Source organism: Phoenix dactylifera, chromosome 17 (assembly GCF_009389715.1).
Source record: "Phoenix dactylifera cultivar Barhee BC4 chromosome 17, palm_55x_up_171113_PBpolish2nd_filt_p, whole genome shotgun sequence".
In the NCBI taxonomy this organism is placed as follows: Eukaryota; Viridiplantae; Streptophyta; class Magnoliopsida; order Arecales; family Arecaceae; genus Phoenix; species Phoenix dactylifera.
In genome coordinates this window covers 13,250,874-13,265,230 of record NC_052408.1, presented here as the reverse complement: position 1 = coordinate 13,265,230, position 14,357 = coordinate 13,250,874, and the positions used below count along the sequence as shown (strand labels likewise).

At 39.1% G+C, this 14,357-nt stretch overlaps 2 pseudogenes; one reads left to right on the top strand and one right to left on the bottom strand.

Moving 5' to 3' along the window:
* Positions 1-4,258: 4,258 nt before the first annotated feature.
* Positions 4,259-6,271, top strand: LOC103718652 (annotated as a pseudogene).
* Positions 6,272-9,952: 3,681 nt separating this feature from the next.
* Positions 9,953-13,708, bottom strand: LOC103718661 (annotated as a pseudogene).
* Positions 13,709-14,357: the final 649 nt, after the last annotated feature.

Sequence of the window (14,357 nt, the reverse complement as noted above, 5' to 3'; positions counted from 1 at the left end):
GTAAGTGGTAAGGGGCAAACACACACACACACACACACACACAAAAAAACAGAAACAAAAACCCAAAGCTACAACATTAGCTTCAGAGAGATACAAGATTAGCTCATGTTAATCTTGACTTAAAGTGATGGAAACCCCATTCCTTTCTTTCTTTATTAGCCAATTATCAAGGATAGATTGGGATTTACAACTGTAACTCGAGTTGCTTTTCTTTAGGTTCAGGTAAACGTTCTTTTTAAGGGATGTTTGAGAGAGTTTCTTTTGTTTTTTCTTTTTTTTTCTTTTCCCGGGGCCGAGGGTGTGAAAGGGTAAAGGAGAATGTTTTCTGTGTCTGGCTTGGATCTTTAATGAATATTTGGAAGAATGATGAAGGATTTGAGAACTCTGGCCATTGTCCGCTGTTTTTGGTTGGAATGCACGACCGGTTTCATGCATGATGCGAAGCAGGTCACATCTTGGTTGGTTTCTCTTAGCAACCAAGTTAGAAGACAACTTGCTTCGCATGTGCTGTCATGGCTGCGTTGACAGAGAAAGATAAGGGAGAAAAGACTGCAGCACGCGTGCAGACTTTTACACGAAGATCACAAAGATGGTGCATTGCTTTGTCATAACTCATTTTTCAAGTTGGTGCTTCACATTAAAGAAATTAACCACATTAATTGGTGATTTGTTGTGTGAGATTTGCATGTTACTCGCTGAATTGTTTTGTCCATGATTCGTGTGAGATTTCTACAGTGTTCAAGCGCTGACTTAAAACCTTTATGCAGCTGTAAAATTAGAAAAATTGGATAACAACCATAGAAGAATAAACCCTCTACTAAACTGTAATACTTGTAACCTAACACACAAGCGATTCTGGAGATAATAGTATACCATTAGCCATATGCTCGCAAGCTAATCGCTACATTCGATTAGCAAACATATCTACCCACAAAATTTAGTCGTATAATTTCACAACCTCCGCCAATGCTGTAGGAGATGATCTTCTTGAGCGGTGCTAAAACTTAATATCTTAGTATTTTCAGTATAACATGAATTTTCTATAATTAGAATGATGCAAATAACAAATAATGATAGAATTGGATAAACCTATTTCTGGATATTGGCTGCTGACATGGAATACATTCGACCTGCTCATTACAAGTAAAATTTTCTCTTTTGCATGCCAATACACAGAGAGTGATATTAGTCTCACATGCTAAATCGAATGCAATGCTATTTTATTTTAAGACATTCATAAAATTTGATCTTTCTTATCTCTAATCTCATATTATATTTGCAACCACCACCGAAAGTTTCTCCAACTTCAAAAATCTTTACCATTTTTTTAATAATCTTTTAGATGTCTATCTTCTTTTTTTTTGTCACGTGGAAAGCTCGTGTAAAGATCCTGTATATATATAATGAACAAGTTTTATTAATAAAATAGGAAACCACTTTTTATTAACTTAAAATTAATACTTGAAACCACAAACCTGTCAATCAATATTTTTTCCGAAATAGTCATACAAAGTTCACTTCACATCTCAATTAAGAGTTACCAAGATGTTAGATAATGTTTTTTCCAAAATTGCTCTACCAGCCTATTATGTAGTTTGATATGTGTATGAACCGATAAGAGTTCTCTGTGTATAACATGGAGAATAGTAATTGAGACATGAGAGAGGATAACAGACTAAAAAACAAATAACAGATAGCACATTGATATGACAAAAGGAATTAGGATTAAGCAATGTTTAAATCAATTGGTAAAGAGCAAATTTATTTTGCTCCCAATTCACAAATTTTTACACATATTATTGTTTTGAATGCTAAAGCATAATTTTTTTAATGAAAATGAACAATACTAAAAAAGGGGAGTTGATATTGATTGACATTTTTGGCTCCCTCTCGGCCAACAGGCCATGTTGATATTATATTGGACTTAAGTGATATAATCTAATGCAGGAGCTCGCAATAATGGGGCAACCTGCTTGATTTTGTTAGATTATATCACTCAAGTCCATTATTGCAAGCTCCTGCATTAGATTGATATTGAGCACATTTTTGCCTATTATTGCGAGCTCCTGCATTAGATAGATATTCACTTACTAACAAATTCAGATATATATATATATATATACATACATGCACATGCACACACACACATATATTTTTGTAGTTATGGAGAGTGTTTTTGTTTCATGTTGGAGGATTCTCCTCATTGTATATTGAAACTTTAGAAAGAACACACGTTGCTCTGGATGTGAAAATACTGGTTTATAGGTGTTTGATGTAGGCCAAGTGCCTTATAATACACTCTCAGGCTGTGGTTGATCGTATTGTGGTTGATAAAGCTAACCTTGTAGAGCTGGGATAAGGTTTCCTGCTGAAGTTATTTGTCTTTTACACTTTTTTTTTACAAGCAGCATTTTATTGTCTTGTTTGAGGGCGAGCCTTGGCACAATAGTAAGGTTGCTCAATTATGACCTAGTTGTCACAGGTACGAAACATGGAAACAACCTCTTTGCTTGTGAGGGCAGAGTTGTGTACATCTGATTTTCCCCAAACCCCGCAGTGATAGGAGCCTCGTGCACTAGGCCTCCTTTATTCTATCCCCTTGTTTCAGGGAGTTTCCACCTCAATGCTGCCCATTCACCAATTTCCACTACCATGCTCCCATGCCTTCTGGTGCTTATGCTAGTAGCTATTGTACATGATATCATCTAAGTTGCTAATTTCAATCACTCCGGGCCACCTCTTCTTTTCTTACCTTGTTGAATGCAATCAAATTAGTTGTTCTGTTGAATCAAATTAGTACTGAGTTATTTAAATGCTTAGGTTAGCTTCCTGCTATTTTCTAGGACCAATGTTCCGTATTCCTGCACCCCTACCTGCTCATACCTTCAGCTAGTTCTTTTGGCATAGCAGTTCATCTGTGGAGCATGGCAGGGGGACAAAGTTTGAGTTAATAAAAAAGTAACATTTTGTACACTTGTTTTGTTTCTTTGCTAGTTAACCAAGAGGAACTGAATCAATTGATCTGTAGCTTGATCTGCTTTTAAATTCTTTGACTTATTTGCCATAAGAGATTTATTGATTAGCATTTAGAAATTTGATTAAATTCGGTCATCACCCTGGTGCTTAGTTTTCACCATTTTTATTTATTCACTTTATCTTATGTCCTTGTATTTGGTAATTTTCCATCTGGTGCCATTGTGTGAGTTTCAAAAAGGGAGAGATTGTTAAGTAAATTTGTAGAAAACGAATGTGAAAATATAGAAGAAAATGAATGTGAAAATATAGACTAACTGATGGAAACCTATATGAGGTAAAATTCTGATATCTTGCTGACTTCTCTGTAGAATCTTTATTCCTCGAGTTTGATTTCTTGCAATTGATGTTATAACTTGTTGCCTCCGACATATGATCAACTGCTATAATTTGTAGGTAATCTGACAGGAGTTAAAACTGAGGCTGAACAAACTTCCTAGACTTGAATTGGATGACTTGGAGATTGCTACCTCATCTCAACATAGAGTTTGCTTCATCTTATTATTTAAGGTGAAGCCTGACATCTGGTCATCTTATTTTCATAGATGGATGAAGAGGAGCGTTATAATTGAAAACTGGAAGCTGGGCTCTTCACCCTTCAGGTAAGCACACTATGTTATGATAGTGTACTGCCATTATTTTTCTCCAGGATTTCATTCGCTTATGCTTTTAACTCTTTTCCATTTTATTACTGAGCGAGCCATTGTTTTTGGATTTCCAGTTGATCGCACTTATTCTGGTCCATAACTGGTGTTCTAAGTAGAACTCAAGCAACTTTTGTTTAATTAATCGATTCTGAATCAGTGGCCTTGATATTTCTTTGGCGCTCATGACAGTCAGGAGTCCTTATGCATGACATTCAACCAATTTTCCTGTGGCCAAAAGAAGTACTTTTTTGAGGCTTGAGAATGTTGAAGTTCAGTATTTCACTTCTTTTTGTCTTGATGCCAATCAATTATCTCAAGGAACATCTACATATTTACATCTCTCAATAAAGCCTCCAAGTTCACATTGCTTATACAATTAGCAAAAAAACATTTTGCCTACCACTTTAACATTTCCAGTTTAATTTTCAGCCAATTGATAAGCACATTAAACATATATTATTGATGCATGCATGGAACTCTACTTTGAGTGATAATAGCAATATTATACCAAAAAAAATAAAGGATGCTAGCAATATTATACCAATTTCTTCATTGATTGCTGATCCAGATTCTTTCTTTGCACATTTCAGCCATTCAAGGACATGATTGAAGGGACGCAGATGGACCTCAAGAAGTCGAGATACAAGAACTTTGATGAGCTCTATCTGTATTATTATTATTTAACTGGGACTGTTGGACTAATGAGTGTTCCTGTAATGGGTATTGATGCAGAGTCCAAGGCAACAGCAGAGAGCGTATACAGTGCTGCTTTGGCTTTAGGAATAGCAAACCAGCTCACCAATATACTCAAGGATGTAGGAGAAGAGTAAGTGAAAATCCACAAGTGTTGTTTTTCATCTTATACTTATTATTTTCAATTCTCCTCTAATATCAAACTCTGTATGCAGAATTCCAGAAAAAAATGCTGTAAATGTTTCCGTTTCTTCTGCTTATTGATGAATATTTCCTCAGTGCAATTTGAGGCAGGATTTATCTGCCACAGGAGGAGCTAGCGCAAGGCGGCCTTTCAGATGAAGATGTGTTTAATGGGAAGGTGATCAACAGATGGAGAAGCTTCATGAAGAGCCAGATTAAGAGAGCAAGGGTGTTCTTCCAGGAAGCAGAGAAAGGTGTGCCCGAGCTCAGTCGAGCTAGTAGGTGGCCGGTAAATCAATTTCTTTTTCCTTCTTTCCTTCGCTTTTGTAATGCTCATCAATCAGTGAGATGATTTCTCTCCATTGAAACCAAATATGAACTTTCATTCGTCATTGTAGTGCGCATCATTCGATGATTCCTCTCCACTGAAATCAAATATGAAAAAAAGCCAATTTTGAAAAGAAAAATAATAGACTTAGGCTTGTTTAGTATCATTTTTTTCTTATTTATATTTTAAAATTAAAATTATAGAAACCAAGATACAAACATATTTGATAGTATTGTCTTCATTTTTTATTTTTAAAAATTATTTTTATTATATCTAAAAATAAGAAATTCATGATCTGTACCACCATCAATACCGGTCCTTCCATCACCCCCTACTATTTTTATTGTCATTGCCACCCTCGTTGCCGCCATCGTTGTTGTTATCATCATCGCCACTTTCGTCATACTACGAGCACTATATAGCCATTTATCTCCATCACCATCACACTACCAATACCATAACCATCACCTTTATCGCAATGTTGGTGCCCTTATCACTATCACCATCGTCGCTACCGCCACCACCACTATCTCACCTCCACCACACCATTGCCGCTATCACCATCATATCTGCTATCAATATGATATCTATCTCCGCTACCTTCGTTGCAAACATCGTTGTGCCTATCACCATTGGTATATTTATTTTGTAAAAAAATCAAATATATTAAACACATTTATCTTTTTACATTGCAATTAAATGAGAAAATAAATAGAAATAAAATTTTATTTATATTTTATAAAAATAGAAAAGATGAAAGTTATGTTAAATGATATCTTAGCCATCTGTTCAAAACACTAGTCACCAACCATGCGATGTAGCCTTTTTTTTTTTTTTTTTTTTGAAGAATCCTTGTGATGCCATTGTTACAGAGACTTGTCTTGTGAAGCCTTTAGTCTCATTAAACAGAGCTGCCTTCAGGCACTTGTACTAGTAAAAAACATAGACCGGTTACATCCGATACCATAAAAGGTAGGAATTAGCCCACTGATCACTCACCGTTCTTCCTTTAATATTTACAACCGACCCAAAAAAAATAAAAAGAAAACAACACTCGTGCATTGCCTGTTGCAGGTGTGGGCTTCTCTGTTATTGTACCGGCAGATCCTTGATGAGATTGAAGCAAATGACTATAATAACTTCACAAAGAGGGCTTATGTCAGCAAAGCAAAGAAGATAATAGCTCTGCCTATTGCCTATGGAAGATCACTTATCAGCCCGTCTTCTCCAAAGCGGACTTATAACAGAAGTGCAGAGATTAACACACATGGCATCCTCAAATTAGAAAATGCAGCAGCTTACTCCACCTTTTTATTTGCTGCTACATAGCCATGTATAATAATGGAAACAAGTATATTCCACTATAAGAGAAGTTGATTTTTTTGTTGTTCTTTACATTGTTGGGTGATTGAAAGGGTGGATGGAAGATTAGATGGATGAGAAAGTGGGAGTCCAGGGTTGTTCTTGGTTCGTTCTTTTTTTAATTTACAGGTTCTTGAACAATGGTGGAGTGCTGTGTCCCTTTGTTAACCTTCTATGGCAGATCATGTCACCTTTGAAAAGTGAAGACTTATCTGTGATTGGGCTGGAGACTTGCCTAGGGGTTAAAGGGAAAGGCCGCGAGCAGCTAGGTGTTCTAGAAGAAAACATCCACAGCAAAGGCCTGATACTGTACTTACACCACTGACTAATCTGGGAGATCAAGCTAGAGTTTGGGTGCTTTTGGATTACTTTCATCTTCCCTCTGCTTTTTCTTGCTCTGTTGTAAATTGTACTCACTGGTAGAAAGTTCGTGGAAGGGCTACGGCGGTGCATAGCTGCTGCATCTGTAGGTGGGGAGGTGTTGGATATGTTTCCTTTGTTTTGGAAAGGTGGTCATGGTAGGATTGATGGGGGTGATGGGACTACTAGAATCTAGGCATATATTTAATTCCACATCTATTATATACTGAATAAATTTTAAATATCTATATAGCTATATTTTTTTGGGTGAGATCTTGTGAGAACTTAGTTACCAAGTAGATCTTAGGTATTTGCACAGCTGAGAGATCCAAATAATAATTTTTAATTTATTTTTTTTTTATGATGAGATCTTAGGTTTTGCAGAGATCCTCATCCTTTTATTTTCTCTTTCTTCCTACTTTATTTATCTTTTCTTCTCTTGGTTTTGTTTAATTCATCAATGACAGTCGCCGATGGTTCCTGCTGTTTTGCTGAAAAAGAACAAAAAAAGCTGTCTTAATAACCGGCCTCTACGAGGACGGGCTCTAAAAAAAACCAAAAAAAACACCCTGCAATCACATGTTAATTACTGAAAAAAATTGGATGACATCAGAGCTTTTTGTCTTTTCTCCTGCTGCGAGGACGGTACGGAAAATTCAGCAAGCCTTCATAACTCCAATAGATTTTGATCAGAAAGATTGCTTCACTAAATTCTGATTCTGCAACGGACTGAAGAGTTCTCTTCCAAGATACTAAATCAGTGGATTCAACTAAAGACTACGTACTTTTTTTTATATTAATTCCCTACTGTTCCTTTTATTGTTATATTTGACCTATATATTGTTATATTTTCAAAAAGTTTGATTGCTGGCCCTCAGACATAAGTTTAAGATCGGCTTGCTTCAACAAAATGTCCGTAACTTCATCCCTGGTTGCTCCCACTTCTTGATGCCTAGGGCTCGTTTGGTTCGCAGGAAAAGGAGGGGGGAAAGTGTGGTCAACGGGAAAGTAATGAAATGCCTCTTGTTTGGTTGGAGTTTTCAAAGGAGAGAGATGGGAAAGTTGTATTCCCATGGGAATATGATTCCCACATTTCATGGGAAAGTCTTTCCCATGAGAAACATGGGAAAGTTACTTTCCCATGAGGTGGGAATCACTCCTTTTTTATTTTTTCCCAAAAAGACCCTTCAGCATTAAAGAAGCATTAAAGAGGCATTAAAGACCTAATTTTTATTAAGGGCATAATAGGAATTATACTTAACTTTCCTAGGAAAGTGGATGGTCAACCAAACATAAGCACTTTGGAAATTTGTCACTTTCCCATGGTTAACCAAACATGCCAAAAGTACTTTCCTAGGTATCCTCTTCCTAGGAATCTGATTCCCAGAAATCATATTCCTAGGAGGGAAAATACTTCCCGCGAACCAAACGAGCCCCTAATGTGTTCATTTCCATCACAACGTTGTAACATCATTCTAATGACGGTAGTTTCATGAGGAAATCCCTGTGTCTGATTTTATCACAAGTTTAATCACGTCTATATATGGATCTCAAAAAGGCTCATCTGTAAATACCCAGAGAATAGGAGTTCTGGTGACATAAGTTACAAACAAATGCATTCATCTCATGAACTGGGAGATGAACTGATCATTTCATCGAAGTGATGAAACGGTAACAACAGAAACCCAAGGGGAGACAGTCCAAAGCAACTGCAACTATCTAAAACATCATAACCATCTTAGTTTGTTCGATTCCAGACCTCTCTCACGCGCCCCGGTCTCACATGCATCCCACACATGACCAAAGACTAGCTTTTAGGACACTCACTAACTTCATCATAACGCCCAAGTCCCACCTTGGTCCTCTGGGAGGGTAGCTTAATGCCTTGCGACTCCAGAATGCCGTCATCTTCTTCCATGCAGACCGGCTGGTGATGTCGGCCCACCAGGCCTTCACGCTTCTTTTTGTTGGAAAGGTGGGCCGCGATACCATTCTCCACCACATAGGGCAAGGCCGGGAGGGGGGTCAGGTTGGCCAGCGTGAATTTGTCGCCGGCCGAGTACTTGGTCTTGGAGAGCTGACGCTCATAGGCTTCGAACAGCTCGTCAAGCCTCGCCACGGCGGCCTGGGCCTCAAATATCTCACCACAACCGCCCGGGCCTTCTCCTCTCCTCCCGCGTCCCGCCCAAATGGTTCGGCCCACGGCCCGTATACTTGGCCGCGTGGTACCTCACAATGGCACGTGATTCTGAGAACAGAATAGGTGAACACGGTTACATTCATAATAAAATTATTTAATGCACAAGATTCATAGCATCAGTCGTTATGCTTTTTAAAAAAATCTACATTATGGTGGATATCAGGATATGTAAATGTAATAAGTGAACGTAGATTAATTGCCGCCTCTTATTTTTCTACTACTGTTATAAAGCCCTCTGCCTACTTGGCTAGTAGCACTGTTGAAATCTTTTTTAAAAAAAATTATCTTGCCCCCGTACAATTCCTTTTATGCCACACACACAATGAGTGGCTCTTTTTTATAAGATAGGATATGAATCGAAAGATTTTTCTTGTGCATGGTACATATAATATGCCAGTCCATGTAAGTGAAAAGAATGGCCACGACTCTACGGGATAGGTGAGGGGGAATCCATGATCAAATGGGAGCCAAGTAACGAAGCTCAGACTCATGGCTTCTGTTTAACACTTTATACTCCGAGTCCCTGATGTAATGCCGCGAGTGACTGTTGCACCGGTCCACTCGGTCTAATCATGTAATAATTTCTCCAATTTTGCAATCAAGATGAGACGTTGGGAGAGCGAAAAAACTCTAAGGATACGTTTGGTTTGTAGAAAAAATATTTTTTCATCAGAATAATTTTTTAAAAAGTTAATTTCTGAAAATAATTTTTATAAGTTTAGTTGACTATAAAAAAAAAGTAGGACGTTTTAGAATGATTTTATGTTTATCCATTCACACACAATCAAAGGACAATGATGAACACAAAAATTTGTATGCCCATCCGTCCTCATGCATTTGCTTCCAACGCATTCCCATCCACCATGTACAGCATCGTACCACGGCATCACTTCTCGAAGGTTTCCTGACCTACCAGGTGTAAGAAACCACCACCATTGATGGCCTAGCAAAAGATCTGATAGATGAGGTAATTTGATTGCTTGAATCTCCCCATCTGCTGTAACATTGACAGGCTCTTTCAAATGCGACCAATCTTCAATCGCAAAACAATCATAGGCTAAGCAATTTCTGCTGGAATAATCGTATCAAAATTTAGGAATTCAAGCTGGTCTCCAAGATTAAGGAGAAACAAGCATCGACAGAGAGTTTGAGAGAAATGATGATTGATTTCATATAAATTCTAAAAGTTACACTCCAGGCTCCAGCAAATGATCATGTCATTAAAACAAGAGGAAATAGAAATTACAAATGCATCAAAAGCACCAGAAAACAGAAATTACAGAAGGCAAAATAAAACCCAACAGAAGGTTTAAATCAGAGGGGGGGGGGGGGGGCAACATGAAGCGAAAGATAGGGAAACTGCCGAGCAGCCAGTGATCCGCTGTCCTCGAGAAGGAAGCACGAGCAGTGGTATCTAGGGAAGGATAAGATTACCATAAGATTAGCGACATAACAGCCAAGGAGTTTAAAGGTGCTTGAGTGAATAAAAATAGAAACAAACAAACAAACAAACAAAAAAGTAATGGAAGGAGAAATCACCTCGATGAAGAGAGGATGCTTCCGGACACTTGCTTTATCAATCCATTGATTCTTCTGATTCCACCACATGGGTTTTGAAGGCGGGAGGGTCTTTGGTATACTCAATAAATGACAATTCGTCGCCATAATGTTCGATCCTGACGTGGGGGATCCGCTGAATGATGGGCCAGTTGGGGCCGTCCTTGAGGAAGGTCTTAAGGAGTGGTAAGCTGCAGATCAGATCAAACTTTTTTAAATTTTGTAGAGCAGCTGGCGCATTTTGAAGTAGCTCCAGTAACCACTGTGGGACGTGCTCTGTCTCTCCATCAGCATCGGTGGTGGCGGATGTCTCCACGTCTAGGTCTAGATATTGCAACTTATCAACATTCTCCACGTGCTCCAACCTCGGACAACCTTCTATTTTCAGAGACTTCAATGAGGGGAGGTTGTCGATTTCTATTAGGTTGCAAGCATCGTCGATATCCAATTCCTGTAAACTGGTGGCATGCCGTAGTCCTTCTGAAAGAGCTCTCAACTTGGGACACTGAAAAAGTTGCAGCTTCTTGAGACGAGGCAACAACTTGGGGGCTCCTCTTCTTTCTTCACCAACCCTCTCCACCATACCAAACGACCATTCTTCCCAGTTGTCCATCCAGTAAAATTTCAGCTCTTCAAGCTTGGGAAATGTAGTCCCTGCTCCTGCTGATGCACGGGGGCCAAGAAATTCAGGTCCGATGGTTTTGGTTGCATCTATTCTGTTAATGCAAAGGGATTTCAGCTGGGGTAGCAGGCCCAATGGAGGAAGCTGCGGACATGATTTACAATCACAGAGTTGTATGGATGTCAGGTTAGGAAAAGAGACATCCAAAGAAAGTGACATCATCCAGCTGGGAAATCCAGTACCAAAGAAGGAATAGATTTCAAGTCTTTCTAAGTCAGTGGATTGAGGAGAGAGCTCATTGTAAATCTCCTCAATTCTCTGAGTTGCAATTGCTTCTTCCGCATCTTCAGGTGGGTTAGAAATCAAAATCAGTGTCCTCAGAGAGTGGGTGTTTGCGAGTACCGGAGCTCCCACTGGTTGTGCCCTCTCCAAATTGATTATCGACAGGAATCTCAGCTGGGACAGAGATTGTAGCTCCTCCAGATCGCATCCCTCGTCATTTTGCGTGCCGACCACAAATCCTTCAAGTTTGTTAAGATGTTTTAATTTACGCAGCCCCTTTGGTACATGACTCAATGGAGTTCCTCCTCCGAGACGAAGGCATCTTAGATTACACAATTTTGTAATGGCCTTGGGGAGAGCATGCAAGGACTTACAACCCGAAAGCTTCAATATCTGCAGGTTTACAAGGCATCCGATGGACTCTGGCAAATTACTGATGTTCGTCCGATCAAGATCTAAATGTCTCAGGTGCAAAAGATCTCCTATAGAGTCTGGAAGCCTCTCAATTTCCGCGTCGTTTATCGTTATGATTCGTAAAAACTGCAGTCTCTCAAAAAGTTCATTCTCTATCATCTTTGCCCTGGGACTACTTCGGAGCATTAGAGTCCTCAAGCACTTTTGTTGTTTTATTGCATCAGGGACTTCCACTCTCTGCTCCGCATTCAACATTGACAAGCGTCGAATTTTAGTCAAGGGGTTTATGTTAGGTGATCGCTCGCCGCCAAGAAAAATGCTCTCATCACGTGTCAAAAAGAGAGCAAGGGAACGTAGCAGATCATGCATTGCGCACCAAGTGTCATCACCATGTAAAAGGTTCCTCCCAATTAACTCTCTATAACAGTTCTCTGCTAAATCTTCCATAAGTGTATCCTTTTGTGCTGGTTGTATAAAACCTTCGACCACCCAGTAACGAATCAGATCCTCGCGATTCATTTCAGAGTCCTCAGGAAACAACGAGCAATAAAGAAAACACTGTTTGAGATCAGATGGTAAATTTTCATAACTCAAAAATAGAGCTCCAGGGAGTTCTTCATGAAGTTGGCTCATGGACCAGACATCACTTTTGCGAACCTTATTCCATTCTATGGTGCTTCTATCCATCGACCTTAAAACCCCTGCAATAACTTTGATTGCAAGAGGAAGACCGTCACATTTTTCAACAATTTGAACCCCAATTTCTTTTAATCTAGAGATCTCCTCCTCCCCCTCCTCATCATCATCACCAAAGACCTTCTTGCGAAACAATTTCCAGCCACTGTCATTATCCATTTTATCAACTTGGTGGATCTCTGCTCTCATATTTCTAGTCACATTTGTATCTCGAGTGGTGATCACTATCCTACCATTAGCTCTTGCACTTTCAAGAGGACGCCTAAGCAAATCCTCCCATACATCAAATCCTCCCATACATCTGTCCTCCATACATCATCTAATACAATAAAGAATCTTTTCAAAAGTGCAGAGTGAAGAAGGCGTACGAGCTCTGCCTTGGTTTCAGCCTCCCCATAATTTCCACCCGCACCCCTAATTATCTCTCTCAGCAATTTTATGTCTGAAAACTTGTGAGAAACATACACCCATACTCGTATAGGAAAGTTGTCTTCTATCCTTTTGTCCTTGTAGATATTAGAAGCAAGAGTCGTCTTGCCTATTCCACCCATCCCAACAATCCCCAAAATTCGGTATTTTTTATTATCTTCTTTAATTAACGACTCCACGAGACTCTGGGTAGCCTCTTCAATTTGTGTCCCTACAATATCAGACTCGACCCCAGTAGGAAAAGTCTGACGATGATTTACTCTGCTCACTTGATCATCTTTTTCAGTGCGTTCTAGTTTAGACAATATTGATATATCTTCTGCAATCTCTTTTAGCCTATCATTAAGTTTTCTAATTTTGCTACCAATTTCATGCCGAGACTTGATACAGCTAAAGCAAGAAAATAAACATGAGGGATGGCGTACCGCTGATTTAGACGTATGATCTTCCAACAATCTCCTGCCCTCGATCATACAGAGGTCGATGATATCATCCGCATCATACATGATATCTTTCAACTCCGTCACCCATGTATTGATATTCCGATCTGCATGCCTCTTCCGCTCTGCAGATTCGAGAAAGCCTCTTATCCTCTCCATCCTTCTCAAAAGCTTCAGTAGCTCATCCTTCACGCCTAGCATCATGGACATCTCTTCCTCTATAAATTCTGAAAGCTTGTTGACGTATCTTCCCACAAAGGCATTCAGGATCATTGCCATTTTTTGAGACTGTCAGAGGAGGACGGAACTCTCGACGACACTCAAAAAGAACGGAAAGCAGTGAGGCACTACGGATCATTCAAAGCCTATGTATAAAGATCCCAAGGAACATGCCCTACTGTTGACATGAAGATGGCACGCGGAAATGCTGCAGAAAAAAGTAAAAAAAAGGAGACAGAACCGGCATCCATCACGTGGCACTGGTAGGTGGATGGTTTTTGGCAGATAGCAATAATTATGTTTGCATGGGAAATGCTTTGAACGAATGATCCCTGCAAGTTGCGGTGGTTCGATGCCCTTTCCTGTCCAAAAAGGTCTATATAAAAAATAATTTTATATAGTTGTGTCCAGCTACGATGCCATCTGACATTTTATATAGTTATGTCCAGCTCATGACAGATAATACACGTTATAACAAAAAGTATCATTATTTCTTAAAAATAAACAAATCCAGATTTGTCATATTATTTTATTCTAAAAATTTGCCACGTAGATGGCTAGAAAATAATAAAAAACAACCCACTCCATTTGCCAGTTTCTTCAGTTGCGTACTGGAGAAGGAACGCATCTTTCAACTTCCCTTGGCGGCTGTGTACATTCAACACCTGACGCGGTTCCCAACCAGCCGACTATTTTAGTTATTTTTTTATTTATTTTACTAGCGCTGCCAACCTATTTCTTTTGTCACTTCCCTCATATTCCTTTTAGTTAAACGAGGATTTAATCTAGAACAAGTGGAATCATGGCGTTTGGGCTTTTTAATCTCCCGGACTGTTTAACTAACAGACAGATATAATTTAAATAGTAAATTGCCGCTATTCTAGTTGTAAGT